Source organism: Rhinatrema bivittatum, chromosome 6 (genome assembly GCF_901001135.1).
Source record: "Rhinatrema bivittatum chromosome 6, aRhiBiv1.1, whole genome shotgun sequence".
Classification (NCBI taxonomy): domain Eukaryota; kingdom Metazoa; phylum Chordata; class Amphibia; order Gymnophiona; family Rhinatrematidae; genus Rhinatrema; species Rhinatrema bivittatum.
The window spans coordinates 66,293,199-66,310,460 of record NC_042620.1 but is presented as its reverse complement, the minus strand read 5'-3'; the positions used below and the strand labels follow the sequence as shown (position 1 = coordinate 66,310,460).

General features: G+C 40.4%; 1 long non-coding RNA gene across 1 annotated transcript in view; it reads left to right on the top strand.

The window, feature by feature from the left end:
- Window positions 1-303: 303 nt before the first annotated feature.
- The window catches only part of LOC115093199, a 92,354-nt gene continuing 75,395 nt past the window's right edge, over window positions 304-17,262 (top strand). The window contains exon 1 of the long non-coding RNA XR_003857214.1: window positions 304-396. This is a non-coding gene — a long non-coding RNA (uncharacterized LOC115093199). The remainder of the gene's footprint in view (window positions 397-17,262) is intronic.

Here is a 17,262-nt window from a genome sequence, read left to right as displayed (position 1 = left end):
TTACAAAAGTGAGTTTAAAAGTCATGTTGATTGGATTGGTGCCCATGGCTAGTTGATGTGATATGGAATGCAGTTTGTGTTTGTGTTGTAGTTGTCCAGTTCATAGTATGACTCTCCAATATAATGGTGTTATAAACTATTGAAGATTAAGAATGGCTTTGTTGTGTAAGATAAATTAACATCTTTTTCTCATTCCTTGGTTCCCTACTTGTGCTAGTTTGCTTTGTTTAGACAGTTCTAAACCATTAAGGAATCCTATCTTAAGAGGGGTGACGTACAAATTGAAGTTTTATAGCTGTAACAAGCAGATATATATGGTTTGTGAAAAGATTGTTCCTCCTCAATGTGCAGTACTGATATGGAAGCATAGGAATGACAAGGTGTACAGAAGAGATAGTAAGTTATGGTTTTTTTAACATTTATTTTATTCTGCATATGTGAGCTTTTCATTATTACTGCACAACACGATCTTTTGTCTCTACTAATTATGACATCATTTCTTCAACCAGGAATGAATTATATCTATTTTCCTTTCTTTCTTTTTTTCTTTTCTTATTTATTCCTATGGGTCTTTGCCCTGTAAATACTTTGGGAGTATTTAAATGGGGCAGCATAATGATTGCAGTGCGGGCAAGTGTTTTTCACTTCTTGCCCTTAGTTTCTGGTGACAACTAAGCATAAGCTTGCTTAACATATTTTCTTTGCTGAATTGTTGATGCTGATAAGTTCATGAGAGCAAAGGGATAAGATAATAAGAGTCATGTATATGATAAAGAAAGTTGCTAAAATAATATGCAATATACAGAAGGGGCTATGCTAAAAATCCACATAAAGGGAATTCATTTTTGTGCTATTTTATTGACAGAAGATATGATTATTTTTATTTGCCAAAGTTGGCAAGTAAGTTTCTGCTGGAACTGTTTCTAAATCCTGATTTGGGTGATTGACTGAAGCCCAGTGTGAACATCTGTTCAGTTCTGGAAACTAAACATTGTTGCAGATACTTAAAAAGATAATCAACCACAGAAGAAGTTATTAGTTGACTATTAGCACTAATTTAATAAATGTTTATTGTGAATTTGTTTCTGCCTCATTCATGATTCCCGTGTTTAATGGAAATTGAAATAGGAAATATGATATTATTATTTCTTATTCTTGATTTTCAACACTTAAATTTTCAAAACATTATTATTAAGGAATGCTGCTTTAGTTATACAGCATTAAAAATATTTTCTTATATTTTAGCCATTCACAAAGACTCCTAAGTTGAAGCAGTAGAGGTGAGGATTCCAGTTATATTTAAAACTAACCATTAATTCAGACAGTATTCTCTTGGGAACTGAGACAAAGAGTGGAAAAGTTATACGGTCTGACAGAAAGAAAATGGTTTGTGATCAGTTGGTAACAGCTATGTAAAATGATTGAACAAAAGAAGCTATTCTTAACTGTGAACCTGATGTATCTCCAACAGAATAGCATGTAATACAACATTCAATTTAGAGCTTAGTCAATAGTAAATCTTCCTTTCTAGGAACCATAATCTGATTTTCTCAGTTACCATATCTGAAGTACTTTCAATGGTAATAAGCTGAACAGGGATGTTACACTGAAACACAGAAAATGATGGCAGAAAAGGACCAAACAGTCCATCCAGTCTGCTCAACAAGTTTATGGTAGCATCTGCTGTACCATACAAGTCACCCTCTTATTTATAGCTAGATTTCTCAAATCACTGTAAATATTGCATGCGGTAGAAAATGGGGTGTGTTTTACGTTAATTTCCTACTTATCGCAATGTTCTCTATCCCTAACTTCATGGACTCTCTACCTAGGTAAATCAAGCTAGGCTGATAGAACATTGTACAAATCTCATCTTTGTGTGATTCGAATGACATCAAATCTTCATAAGAGTGTACTGTTTTGTTCATAATCTCACTCTGCATGTAAAGGTGGGCCCAAACCCCTACACTACCACCTAAACCTCACCTCAAGTTACTAGGTGGGCCTCCTATAGTAGCATAAAAAGCTGCTTACTATGATGTTATCCCAGAGGCTTTCTCTCTTTCTCTCTCTCCTCTCCTGCCCTCTTCCCACATCTCTGTTCCTTCCCCAGCCTAAAAATGCCCAAAACAGAATTTGCAAAAAAATAGCTAATTGCAATATGGGCATATTGCACAGCTTAACACAATTGAAAAAGGTGTAGTTATTTTCACCGTTAAAACTGTGCGATATTGTGTGTTACGGCTTCATGAAGCCAGCCCACTTTTTCAGAAATCCCACTCCGAACTCTATTTCACCTTCACCATGGGATAGGAGGCGATATCCTTTCGTGGATTACAAACTGGTTAAAAGACAGGAAACAGAGAGTAGGATTAAATGGTCAATTTGCTCAGTGGAAAAGGGTAAACAGTGGAGTGCCTTAGGGATCTGTACTTGGACCGGTGCTTTTCTGGAAAGCAATACGATGAGAGAGGTTATCAAATTTGCGGATGATGCAAAATTATTCAGAGTAGTTAAATCACAAGTGGATTGTGATACATTACAGGAAGACCATGCAAGACTGGAAGACTTGTCATCCAAATGGCAGATGAAATTTAATGTGGACAAGTGCAAGGTGTTGCATATAGGGAAAAATAACCCTTGCTGTAGTTACTTGATGTTGGGTTCCATATTAGTAGCTACCACCCAGGAAACATATCTAGTCATTATAGTGAATAATACTTTAAAATTGTCGGCACTGTTGTTTTTGCAGGGGGTTGTTTCTCCAGAGTAGGAGGATTGAGTTTGGAACGTTTTGTTCCTGTTGCCAGAGTGAAGGCCACCTCAATCTTCCCCATTTTAGGTCCTGACATCTTTACTCACCAAATGAAGAAACATTCAGGCAAAAAAGGTAGGATAGACAACTGCAATAATATTAAATTAGTGGGAGTCTTGAGAAGCTGATAGATTAGGCTGCCCTCATTTTTTAGTGCTCACTAGCATCCCGGCATGATATTTGTTAAGTTTTTATAATAGTTAGAACTGTATCCAGATGGGAGCAGAACAGAGAAAGGGTATAGTTAGCTCATCAGGGAAATAGAGGTCCCATGCAAAGACAAAAATGAAAGGGAAAGAGGAAATGATGATACTATAGCCAGGACTTGATGGGTAATGTAGTTCAAATGGGACATGAGCCATGGAAACAGGCATGGCCAACTAGGGTGCAATTTAAGCAGAAATAAGTCCTTCAGAAAAGTTGGAAAGAGGCAGTCAATGATCAGAGAATTAAAGAGCTGCCAGGTGGAGCCTGCAAGGATCAGGAGTCTACAAGAGTGGCAGAGCAGCCAATGGAATGGGGAGGAGGCAGTCGGAAGAAGATCATGGTAAGCCTAGGGTTACCTCTCTGTGTGGGCATAGATCTACAAAACTGATAGGGGCCTTTAGTTTGTCCTAGTTTATATAGTGGCAGGTTGCAGTTTTAAATGGAGTATAATGTTATTTTATAGCATTCTATAAAACACCTGCTGTACAGTTATGGAATGGTACTATTTCAAGGAAGGAACTGTGTTGTTATCTGTCAAGTAGTAGACTAAGGAAAAAAATAAAGGACACTGGTTCTGTAAGTTTTTCCATAATGTGGTTATTTTGGGCTAACAGGATTTGAGCAGCATCCTTGTCACATAGAAACATAGAAATGACAGCAGAAAAGGACAAATGTCCATCCAGTCTGCCCAGAAAGCTTATGGTAGTAACTGCTGGCCATACAAGCCACCTATATAATTATCAGTTTCCCAGACTGTCAAAGTCAGGGCCCTTGCTGGTTGCTGGTTGTGTCCAATTCCCCATTATCTCTTGCCATTGAAGCAGAGAGCAATGTTAGAATTGTATTAACAATATAAAAATCCTAGGTGTGCGTGTAGTGGGTTAAAAATTTTTTTTATATTTCTCTATGTGACCTCATATATCGCGCCTGCAGGGGTACAGACTACGAAAGCTACAGGCTCAGAGCAGAGCTTTCAGTAGTGGATGTTTTTTTAATCATTGGTCACTAAGAGATGTTTCATGGGTTGCTCCCGAGTCTGGAGCTAACACAAAAAGTACACTTATCTTGCGCAGTATGATATGAACCTTCCAGTTCAATTTATGCTGGTAAAGTCCATAAATGAAGTCCACCAGTTTAGTTGGAAGACCGGCTAGGTAAGGGTATCCGACAATGTCCGACACTCGGTGTTTCAGAGAAATCTCCTTCTTCAGGGAGTCGGATGAGGTTCTTGCTGGTACGGATGCTGTAAGTTCAAAAATAGAAAAGTGTACAAAATAACCCACATACATAGTCTAAATGAATGGCGCCGGTATTGGAGACAAACTTACATTTATGTGGTGCCTTTATGTCACTGGGACAAACATCTCAAGTTGCGCTATGAGAGATAATGTACAAAAGGAATAAAGAGTGTGATCATATTGGCATTACTATGATGATAGATACCAGAAGATATTTAGCACTCACTTATGTGATGTTGAAAAACAGTCTGCGGCTCCACTGCGTACAGTCTATCAGCAACAGCAGAATGGTCAGAAAACGCTGGCATTTAAAGTGCTAGGGCCCGCCAAAACTGCGGATCGATTGATTAACAAGTCCATATATGGATATCTGCGTCATAGGGACACCATCTTGGTTTGTACGCAAAGATGTTCGGGTAGCAGAAGATCCAAATATGGGCACCTACGTCATCAGGCGCCATCTTAGATATTGAGCTGATATGTAGGGGTCTCCAAACAATTCAAATAAAGACTTATGGTCAAAAAACACTGGCATTTAAAATGTATAGGCCCGCCGAAACCATGGACCGATTGGTAAAAACAGTCTATGTGTAGAAATCTGCGTCATCAGGACGCCAACTAGGTATATGGAAGAAAAGATTCAGTCTGCAAAAGGTCCAAATATAGGCACCTGCATCATCAGGCACCATCTTGGATGTTGGGCTGCTGTATAGGGATCTCTGCACAGTCTAAATAAGGTAAGGGGTAAGGGTAGTAACCACCACACCAGCAAGTTACCCCCATGCACTATTTTCTTCAATCCCATCTTCTAGCCTTAAGGGATCCACAGTGTTTATCCCATGCCCCTTTGAAATCTTTGACTGTTTTTGTCTTCACCATCTCCTGGGCATTCCAGGTATCCACCACCCTTTTTGTAAAGAAATATTTCTTGACGTTGGTTCTGAGTTGTCCTTCCTGTAGTTTCATTTTGTGACCCTTAGTTCTACTGATTTATTTCCAACTGAAAAGGTTTGCCGATGATTGTGCATCATTCAAAACTTTCAGGTATCTAAAGGTTTGTATCATATCTCCCCTACACCTCCTCTCCTCCAGGGTGTACATATTTAGGACCTTCAACCTTTCTTCATAAGTCATTTGATGGAGACCCACCACCATTTTGTTTGCCCTTATCCAGACTGCCTCCATCTTGTCTCTGTCCCTTTTGAGATACGGTCTCCAGAACTGAATATATTACTCCAGGTGAGGCCTCACCAAGGACCTGTACAAGGGGATTATCACCTCCTTTTTCTTACTGGTTATTCCTCTCTTTATGCAGCCCAGCATTCTTCTGGATTTTGCGATCACCTTGTAACATTGCTTATCACATTGTCACAACAGCCCTTCACCCCCCATCACATACAACTCTTTTGGATTACCACACCTCAGATGCATGACTCTGCAGCTGCCATATATTCACCCACCATTCAAGCTTCCTTAAATCTCATCTCATTTGCTCTACTCCTTCCAGCATGTCCACTCTGTTGCAGATCTTAGTATCATCTGCAAACAAATTTTACCTTCTATCACTTCAGCAATGTCGCTCACATAGATATTGAACAGAACTGTTCTCAACCCTGATCCCTGTGGCACTCCACTTACCACCATTTTCTCTTCAGTACAGGTTCCATTTACCATCACACGCTGTCTTCTATCTGTCAACCAGTTTGGTTGACAGATAGAGTTTTGGAGTTCTTTGACATTCACTCCCAGCTTCTCATTTTATTCATGTCTTCTATGTAGACTGTATTAAAAGCTTTACCTAAATCCAAGTAAATCTCATTGAACATTCTTCCCCCTGACCCAATTCTCTTGTTATCCAATCAAACAAATCAATCAGATTCATCTGATTGATGATCCATGCTGTCTCGGACCGAGCAACTCACTGGATTGGAGATAGTTCATTATCCTTTTCTTCAGCAGAGTCTCCATTAATTTTCCCACCACTGAGCTGAGACTAACTGGCCTGTAGTTTCCAGCCTCCTCTCTGCTCCCACTCTTGTGAAGCAGGACCATCATCACTCTTTTCCAATCACTCGGCACCACTCCCATTTCCAAGGATTTATTGAACAGGTCACACTGCAGACACACCAGCACATCTTTGAGCTCCCTCAGTATCCTGGGTGAACCTCATCAGGCCCCATGGCTTTATCCACTTTCAGCTTTCCAAGCTCTTCCCATACATTCTCTTCGGTAAATGGAGTTTTGTCTACTCCACCCTCTTTCACAGTCTTGTTAACTAGCGACGGTTCTTCTCCAGGGTCTTCTTTAGTGAACACCAAACTGAAGTATTTGTTTAATATTTCCACCATTTCTTCGTCTCTCTCCACACATTGATCCTGATCACCTTTCAATTTCACTATACCTCTTTGGACCTTTCTTCTTTCTCTGTTGTATCTGAAGAATGTTTTGCCACCTCACTTTACCTCTTTGGCAATCCTTTCTTCTGCCAGACTTTTTCCTTTCTTGATTACTTTTTTTGTCTCCCTAAGTTTTATCAGATATTCTTCCCTGTGTCTTCTTTTCGGGATCCTTTATAATTCTTGAATGCTGGTTTTTTGTTTTTTTGGCTTTTATTATGTCAGCCACCTCCTTTGAAAACCAGATTGATTTCTTATTTCTCTTACTTTTGTTTATTTTTCTAACTTAAAGATTTGTTGCTTTTGTAATTGTTACTTTTAGTTTGGTCCACTGTTGTTCCACCTCTCCTGGAGGTAGAAGACTGGGAGAAAATGGGAGAACTAGAAGACTGGTAAAGGCTAAAAAATTAACACCTGCCTTGGACCGGAGATTAACTTTTTAACAGGCTTGAAAGTCTTTAAATCCCCATCCAGGGAGGATTTTTTCCCTTCAGATCCCCCATATTGTGCTGATTACCTTCCCCCACAGGAATCACATAATCCATTGAGGGCATCTGCATTCTGACCTTCCTACCCTCTACACATACATAATAAAGAAGTCAGCCCTCTCCAGGGTATCCCTTTTTCACCTCCCGAACAACAATGATGTCATTCCACTAAAAGTCACCCCTTCTCCCAGACACCCTTTCCGGTACCCAAACAGCAGCTCCAATTTCTGCTACCACTAGACCCCAGATCAATAGATCTACATGCCCTGATGGCATCCGCCTTCCTCCCTAGGCAGGTTTTCCTTCCTACTCCATTTTATAATAGGTTCAGTAAAGATTTGAGCCTGAGAAAGGGAAAACTCCCTCTCACCTGTCTCCAACTTTAAAGATGGTTCAGGTAGACATCTTGGCCAAAGAGAAAATATTGGAAATACCTAGATCTCACCTCTAAGAGTTTCAGAGTTCTTTGGATGGTCACCAGGGGATGAGGTAAAATCAGCTGTATGTGAGGTGCACTGTCTTATCACCCAACATACTTATGCAATTAGTAGACAATGATCTGTGCTCAATGAAACATGTTGAGTTGATTTTGAAAATCTGAAATTTTCAGGATGACCAAAATATGGAGATTAATACAATATTCTCTTTGACACTTGGAACTGTCTTTATTTTGACAGGTTTACATACTTTTTTTTTACAGCTACGTATCTTGATCCATATATCTGTTTTCAAGCCTCATCTTTATAATGCATCTAAAATCTGAATTAAAGATAGTGAGGGTCATCTAGTTCTGCATCATTCCAAGTTGGGTCTGGAGGGAACAAGTGAATACATATCTATCCATAAAAAGTTGAAGGAGGACAAATTGGAGATAAGTAAATTTACCACACAGAATAAAAGCCTGGCTTTCATATGCAACCTCATTACCATACATGAAAATTCTCCAGATTTCACTCAGGAATGCAGAGAATGTGTATCAATTGCTGAGTTTCTGGAGAAACATTAAAAAGCCTGAGCGCTTTTGTTTATAGAACCAGCCACTTATCTTCTTCAGTAAATGTGTAGGAAACAGGAGAGGAGTGGTGAATCTGGAGCAGACACTGCAGACAGTATGTGGAGAAAAACTGGAGAGGGGCTACAACGCACACAATTCATTCTCTAGCTGTAATTCCAGGAACTGAGACTCACTCAACTGAGGGTAGAGAGCGGATGCATAAGTCAGGGAAATATGACTTAAAGGATATAGGAACAAAGAGAGTACTGGGGTCAGGCAGATACAAAGGGGAAAATTGCTGGTGTCATCCCTGTAGGGGATAAAAAGTGGTGGTCAAAGATATAGGAAAGAGAGAAAAAGTGTGAGTTAATGAGGATTGGTGGTGGAAAATAGCTGAGTTACATTATTCTTTCCCCATCCCCCTGCTAATCAACAGCAATCTCAGATTCCCCACAACTCTGCTACTCAACGATTCCCAGGTATACTAGGGGTGTGCATGAATAAAATTAATACATTTTATTTTGTTTCATTGTCCCTCCTTTTTTGGTTTTTTTTATGTTTTTTTTACATGTTTTCATATAAAGGTGAAGTTTGAAAGCTGGCTGCATGCGAAAATCGGGAGATGGGCATGCATCTAGCACATGTGTGTATCTACCCTAATTTATAAGCCACCCACATACATGCCAAGCACTGATGCGCAAATATTTCGCTTTGGGGGAAAAAAGGGGCAGAATGTGGGTGAGGCATGGGTGTTCCAAAACGGGGCGAAGAGATCTGCATGCATGTACCTTCACACCTGTGCAAATGTCCAGGTATATTCCAACATAAAGTTATCTCTGTTATGGATGAGGTGTAAGTCTGAATAACTCGATTTACAGGCATCTAGTAAGTGCTTAAGGCATCCTGGGTTACAGGAAGAAGGACAGGCTAAAGAAACAAGGGGATATAGAGGATCTAGCTATAGACTGGGCAAACTGGTGGCCAAATTGTAGAAACTGGTTATGGCTTGGGCACATGCCTGTTATAAAATTCCTTCACTTGCATACCTGAAAGCCAACATCGGGGTAGATTTTAAAAGGTGTGCGCATGGCTGGGCCTGTTTGAAAATGCAATGGTGCGCACAAGGCCCGGCCACACACATAAGCCCCATGTTTTACGCACACGGTCCTTTCAAAATGTGACCAATTACGCAGCTGTGCTTTTGCGTGCATGATATAGAATTGTAGCATATCTGGTCGCATGCCCATACACACATGTATTGAGTATGTACGCCCGCGTATCTGCTTTAAAGTTACCATCCCAGTGCACACTAATTGAGTTAGTGCACACTATTTAATTTTGTAAGAGTGCAGCTTAACATTCATAAACATTCCTGCAGGAGTAACTTTGCTTTGCTTCTGTCAAAATATTGCACCATTTTTGCTTTGCACCATTGTAAGGAATATCTATTAATATGTACATATTTATTAAAATGGTTTTCATACAAGATACAGTAAAATCAGAAAGAAAGTACACAAGAAGTTCCACTCAGAGCTAAAGGAGCAAAATCTTTGTGGGATGTGTCCATGGTCTCCACATATATGTAGATTTTTTTAAAAATCTGCCCTATAAGAGTATTATTGTCCCCTCTGATATATCTCAAAAATGCAGTATTGATAGCACACCAAATAAAAAGTTAATTATGGACACACACACAGCAATCTCATAAGCCTGCTCTTCCTTTGGAAAGCAGAGTAATAATGATTTTTTTTTTCTCAAAAGAAGAATAAATCTGCATTCATTTCAGAGGCAATATTCAAACTCCAATGGCAGTTCACAGGTCTGCAAATCCTGCTTGCATCAGACATGCAAACTAATTTTCAAAGTGAAATGCTCCACAGAGTTTCCCTTTTGAAAATTTGTGATCTGTTGGAACCACGGGTACTTTTCTACCCATGTATTATGCATCTGCTTTATAGCTGGTGCGAAGTTCATGTAGAAAACTACATGAGGGGATTTCAAAATGAAATCCCCCTGGAAACATTTTCGTTCCCTCCCTAACCCTATCAACAAGTCCTCCCCTTTCTGGCACAGACAAACGTATACATTATTTGTAGATAGATTGACTAGTATCCTGTGGGCCAGATTTTAGTAGCTACGGGCGGGAGTAGATTTGCGCGCGCAACCCGGCGTAAACAAATCTACGACCGATTTTATAACATGTGCGCACAGCCGCGCGCATGTTATAAAATCCGGGGTCGGCGCGCGCAATGGGGTGCACACCAAGCCCTAGGGGAGCCCCAATGGCTTTCCCCGTTCCCTCTGAGGCCGCTTCGAAATCGGAGCGGCCTGGGAGGGAACTTTCCTTCCGCCCCCCCCCCCCTTCCCCTACCTAACCCGACCCCAGTCCTTCCTAAATCACCCCCCTACTTTTATTTTATAAGTTGCGCCTGCCTCCGGGCAGGCGTAAGTTGCACCCGCCGGCAGAGTGCCAGCGCGCGATCCCTCAGCACGGCTGCTGTGCCGGAGGCATCGGTCCCGCCCCTGCCCCAGGACCACCCCGCCCTGCCCATTCCCAGCCCCTTTTTTCAAGCCCCGGGACATACGCGCATCCCAGGGCTTGCACACGTCGCTGGGACTATGCAAAATAGGCTCGGCGCGTGCAGGAGTGGGTTTAAAAGGGTTACGCACATATATTATGTGCGTAACCCTTTTAAAATCTGCCCCTATATTTTTTAGGTAGACATATTTGTTGGTAGATATTCTAAATCAGAGATATTCAATTTTAAATTTTGAGGGACATAATAAGTCCAGTTATCAGGATATCTACAACTAAATGTAATTGATATGTCAGCATTGATTTAGTCCAAGAACCTGGTTAATTTAAATATTTTGGTCATCTGGAAAATTAAACTTGGTTGAGAACTTTAAAGAATGGAGATTAATACCCCTGAGTGCAATATTCTCTTTGACTCTTAAAATTGGCTTTATTTTGGCAAGTTACATACTTTTTTTTTTATTTACAGCTACATATCTTATATCTATATCTGTTTTCAAGCCTCATCTTTATAATGCATAAAAACAAAGCAGAATACCTTGTAAGTCATTTTTTGACCTTTTAATATTTCTTTCATTGATTGTCAGAGTTGAAAAGCATTTTCTAGCCTAAGGTGATGGATTATTTAATTAACTGTTGACCTTTTCAGTAACATTTGTTGACAATGAGTAGTCTCCTATGAACACTGCTTGCTTTGAATATTAGTCAGTTGTATGTTATATGTTTATTTACCATGCTCTGTCATCTCTAGAATCTTGAATCTAAATATTGTAAGAGCTTGATATTCAGTGCCACTTAGCCAGCTAAGAAAGGACCTATCTGGATAAGTGGTGGCAGCTAAATATCTGGCAGTGTTTAGTAGCCATTACTTATCCAGATAAGTAGATAAGGTGGGCAGGAAATGAGCATTTCTCTGGGAAAGATGGAAGCCTAGAGAAAGAATATATACTACTGAACTTTATCTTTCAGTGTGGGTTTATAGTGACTTTCCTTTGAAGATTTTAATTCACCTGAGATTCTTGATTATTCAAGCCCCTGAGGCAGCGGCTGTTGAGCTGCGAAACTCGGCCTGAGTCTGGCATTTTAAGAATACGTCTCCACTCTAATAAATATTTGGAAAAGATTAAGGCATCTATTCCTTTTTGTTTACCTGACAGGTCTAAAGTTAGCCAGATAAGATTAATCTGGCTAACTAGCAATTTTTTCAGGGATATTCAGCATCATAGCCGTGCTGCTGAATATCCCTTGTACATTATCTGGATAAGAGTTATCCAGCTAACTTACCTAAATGTTGATCTTTGAACATCTACCTTCAAGGTATCTAGCTGCATGGCTAAATACAAAATTATACAAAGTTAGATGCATAATAAGTGAAATGGATTTTCAAACAACACTAGATGTCCTGTCTTTATCCTGAAAATTCCCCCCATTTAGATGCCTAAAGTTTTAGACATTTAAAAACAAAGGTCATTTTCAAGATATTACACATTTATATATTGAACATCTTATTAAAACAAGCTGAGAATTTTCAGGCCTGGAGGGCTGAAAACTGATCGTTATCATCATCATTATCATCATTTATTTGTGATACACTTTACTAGCCAGGGAGTTCAAAGTGAGTTACAAATATAATAGTTATATGTGATACAGTGTTGTAGATTGCAATGCCTGAGAAGTCATGAATAGATGAGAATACCAGATAAGTAGTAAGTTACAGGATATACAACAGTTCCAGCTATTTAGGACAGAGGGGGATGTAGATTGTAATTAGTCGGGAGCAATAAAGATACTAGACTTCAATACAATACAAATACCAGCTAGATTTGATCTCCTTGTCAGGGTAAAAATGTTTTCAAAATTAACTTTGTTCTCAGATTATATGCATTATAGATGTGCTGGAAAAAAATGTTGTTTCATTTTTTCTTTCCTTATTGGTGTGATTATTTTTTTCACAAATTTCATTTAATTTAATGTTTATTTTGTATTTTGAAGTTTACAAAAACAAAATAAATATTTAAAAAACACTCCAAAAACAGACTAAAAAAAGAAATGAGACCTCCTGAGGCTTCATTACCACCCATCACTCCCATCCAATAAAATGTCAAAATCAGGATCCTCCCCAACACCTACTTAAATAGACTGAGGAGATCTGAAGAAGAGGACTAGGTTCAGGCTGAAGATTTGGCCTTGTATTGGCTTAGGCCATGAGAGCACGCTGCAACCTAGGCCTAGACCCCATGAAAAAGCCTGGCTTGGAGGCATGGTCCTGATACTGAGCACAGGCCTGACCCCAAGTCTGAGGCCAGATGCTTAGGGAAAGACCTTGACCTAGAACTAGGCCAGAAGCCAGGACTTGGCCCAGAGGACAAGTCCTTATGCCTGGACCTGGGAATAGGCCAAGGCCAAGTCCCAGACACAATGCCAGGGCCTGGTCTAGAGACTTATTCCCAATGCTTGAACCTCGGCTAGACCAAGACCCAGGACCAGGTCCAGGGTCTAGGCCCAACACTGGGACCCTGCTTAGAGGAAGGCTCTCAATGCCTGGACCTCAGCATAGGCAAAAGTCTAGACCTGACACCAAAGCATGGTCTGAAAGTGGATCCTGACATCTGGGTCTTGGCCTGGGCTGAGGCTTAATACTGGGACCCAGCCCAGAGGCCAGATCCCAATACCTGGGTCTTGCCCAGGTCCAGATCCAATGCCAGGGCCAGCTTGAAGGCCTTTCCCTGATACCTGGAACTCCAGTCCAGGCCCAACACTGGGGTTCAGTCCATAGGCCATGTTCCAACATCAAGGCATCAGTACAGTCCCAGGCCCATCACTGGGGCCCGACCTGGAAGCCCAGTTCTGACACTGGGGCCTTGGCCCTGACCCAGGCCCAGGCCCTAAGGCCAGAGACTGGGCCACGTGATCCTCTTCTTTCTTCTCTTCTTCAGAAAATGACGTTGTCCACTGGGTACATGCTAGAACAACTGAACTCTGGCACTTTCTTCCTTAGCAGAAGGTGCCATTGAGATGTACTGAAGTTTAAATGAACCACTATAAATCAATATGGCACCCTCTACTGAGGAGGAAGACACTTTGGGCCGCAGCCTATGTCTAGGTGAGGCCCTGGCTTTGGGCTTTGGCCTAGTGTTGACATCATACTTAGGGCTATACCTCGGCCCCTGATTTGGCCCTTGGCCTATCCCTAGAGGAGGACTTGGCCTTGGGCATGAGCCTAGGTCTGACACTGATGTCAGAACTGGGCCTTCAGGCTAGACCCCATTGTTGGGCCTCGTCTTAGGCTGAGGCCCCAAAATCAGGAGCAGTACTCTGAAACAAGACCTGCAGTTTTGCCTGGGCATATTCCTAGGCGCTGTCAGATCCCCGATGGATGAGATAAGTTGGGGTCAGGAAGTTTCTGGTCCCCAGCAAATGTTTTTAGGCCTGGGCCTTTGCCTTGGTCTGAGAGAAGGCCCTGGCATTGTGCCAAGGCCTAGGCCAAGACCTCAACATCATCTTCAAGTATAGGCCATGGCCCCTGCTTTGACTTGCAGCCTATGTCTAGGTGAGTCACTGGACTCAGGCTTTGGCCTGGGCTGAAGTGCCCACATTGTGCTTAGGGGTATGCTCTGGCCCCTGATTTGAGCCTTGGCCTATCCCTAGATAAGGACTTGGCCTTGGGCGTGAGCCTAGGTCCGACAGGTGCTATTTTTTATTCAAAATGAAACAGAAAATACAATAAAATTTCTACAGATTTTCAATTGTTTCATTTTGAAAATGAAATGAAATAAAATTGTAAATATTGTCATTTCTATTCCATTTCTAATTAATGCACATTCCTAACATGTATGCAAATACTGTACATCTGATGATTATCCATTGTGGATATTCTGAAAACCAACCTATTTATGATCTTCACTGAAAATCCCTGATTTATACCTTTCAGTTAGCATTATTTTATGCATCTATAATGATGCTTTTACTGTATCTGACCATTTTCTAAGAAGCTCACATAACTGTTATGGGACAATTCAACTGAAATTGATTTACTGAAATTTGATGTATGCATTAAAAACAATATTTCTTTAATGTCATTCACCATTCTATACATTAATTTAAACAATATTGCAAACTATAATTATCACAAATGATACTATATTTCATATTGGTTTTAAAATGGTCAAAAAATAGTACTGAGGAATATGTTTCACCACAAGGTTGCTCTCAGTGTGACTCAAGCTTGATTTGTTCTCAGACAATTGAAATAAAATTGTTTTAAGAATAGTGATGAGATTAAATAGTTCATATAAAAAATGTCACTAATTGTAATTCATGTTTAGTAGTAAATGTCATGCTCTATCCAAGTCTGGTTTATATTGAAAAGACAATGTAAAAATTGCACATGAAGATGATGGAACACATAGCTGCATTCAGTCTCACCGTGGGTTTTCCTAGGTCTGGTGGTGTATGTACATGATAGCATATATATACCTGCTAGGCCCAATAGTGTATACTTATAAGAGTGGCAAGAAAATGGAATGGATGGAGGTGGAGGGTGGGCAACTGTTGGGATATGTATGAATCGTGTGCTAAGATGCTTGTGCATTTAATGTTAATTTTGATCTGCTTAACAATTTCCTAACAAACAGACATGCTTAACTTAAAAGTTTATTGTACTAAAAATGTTACCGTTCTATGATGGCACATGAGGTTAGGACTTTTCAGCTTGGAGAAGAGACGGCTGAAGGGGGAATTGATAGAGATGTTTAAAATCATGAGAGGTCTAGAATGGGTAGATGTGAATCAGTTATTTACTCTTTCGGATAATAGAAAGACTAGGGGGCACTCCATGAAGTTAGCATGGGGCACATTTAAAACTAATCGGAGAAAGTTCTTTTTTACTCTACGCACAATTAAACTCTGGAATTTGTTGCCAGAGGATGTGGTTAGTGCAGTTAGTATAGCGGTATTTAAAAAAGGATTGGATAAGTTCTTGAGGAGAAGTCCATTACATGCTATTAAGTTCACTTAGAGAATATCCACTGCCATTAGCAATGGTAACATGGAATTACCTTAGTTTTTGGGTACTTGCCAGGTTCTTATGGCCTGGATTGGCCACTGTTGGAAACAGGATGCTGGGCTTGATGGACCCTTGGTCTGACCCAGTATGGCATTTTCTTATGTTCTTATGTTCTTATGTTTAATTGTATTCTATACCACTCATATTTTTCTTTATTGTGCCTGTTTGTAAACCGTTGTGATGGTTATCTAACTTAATGACGGTATAGAAGAGTTTTTAAATTAAATTAAATTAAATTAAATTAAATCAATAGATAGGAATTGTCAATTCCACTTTTTAACAGAAAAGTGTTGTGATGTGCTTTGTCCATTGCAGTACTATCTTGTTAAACATGGTCCAAAACGATTGAAATAATTGTTTGCAAATTTTTCCTGAGACTGATTTCCAATTCAAGTCTAATGAACTAGGCTAGGGTAAAAGGAAATAGTGTAATACAGACTGATTCTCTTGATTTTTCAGGGTAGATACTGTCAGCAACATTGATAGCTGGAAGCAGCCAGGAGCATCATTATTGAATCCCCTGGGGTTTTAGAGGAGTTCTGGGGTAGAAAATAATTGTAGGTGGGGGGCAGAAGAGGACTCAGTGCCTTTTTAATATTTCTTGGAGGGAGGGGTGCCAGTCTCAGGTTGCTATGGCCTGCATGGGTATAGTGTCCATAGTGCACAGTGGAGCATATGCACCACCAACTCAAAAAAGAGGTGTGCCATGCACCACCAATCAGAGACAATGTTTCTGGGGCCTGAGTAGCTTTAAATTAATTGTTTGCTGCACTCAAGGTAATTCTCTGTTGACTCAGCCCACACATAAATATATTTGCTTCTCCCTTCACAGCAGCAGATTTGCCATTGGCCATCCTATCTCCCCCAAGTGTTCCCTCTAAGCTGCATGCATGTGCGCCCACACACAACTTTTCCCGTGGGCACACATGACTTTTCTCCCTCAGCTCAGTAAGGCCAGTGGGGCCATAGTGGAGCCCATCTCACCATGGGATACCAATAGATCGAACTGTGTAAAAGAGGAAAACTTCAATTGTGATACAGAATACATAGCAAAAGAATACAAAAAAATCATCAGCATATCACCAATCTAGAAATAATAGTTTAGAATTGCTTCTACTGAAGGGGATCTTAGGGTGGCCTTTTTTTCAGAAAGCATGAATCTTTAAGACCACTATTCCTTGGAGGAAACCAAGAGATACATTACTGATCAATTTCTCCTGCACACTACCCTACACTGTCTCCAGAGGTACTTACTCCAGCAGAAAGGAGTCTTGAAGGTTAGCAGTCATCCTTATGTAACTTTGGGGCTCATCACTATGAAGTCTCAGATAAGCACAACCCATACATATAAAAACAGTGGCTCATATCCAAAAGGTTCAGGACAGTTTTCTTGTCAAATGTCATCTGTGGAATGAAATATAATATAAGAAGGCCACACCTGAAATGTAACACTCTTTTCTAGATGACACTAAACTCAGCAGAAGACTGAAGACCGTGTAGCAGATTATGCCCCTAATATCAGT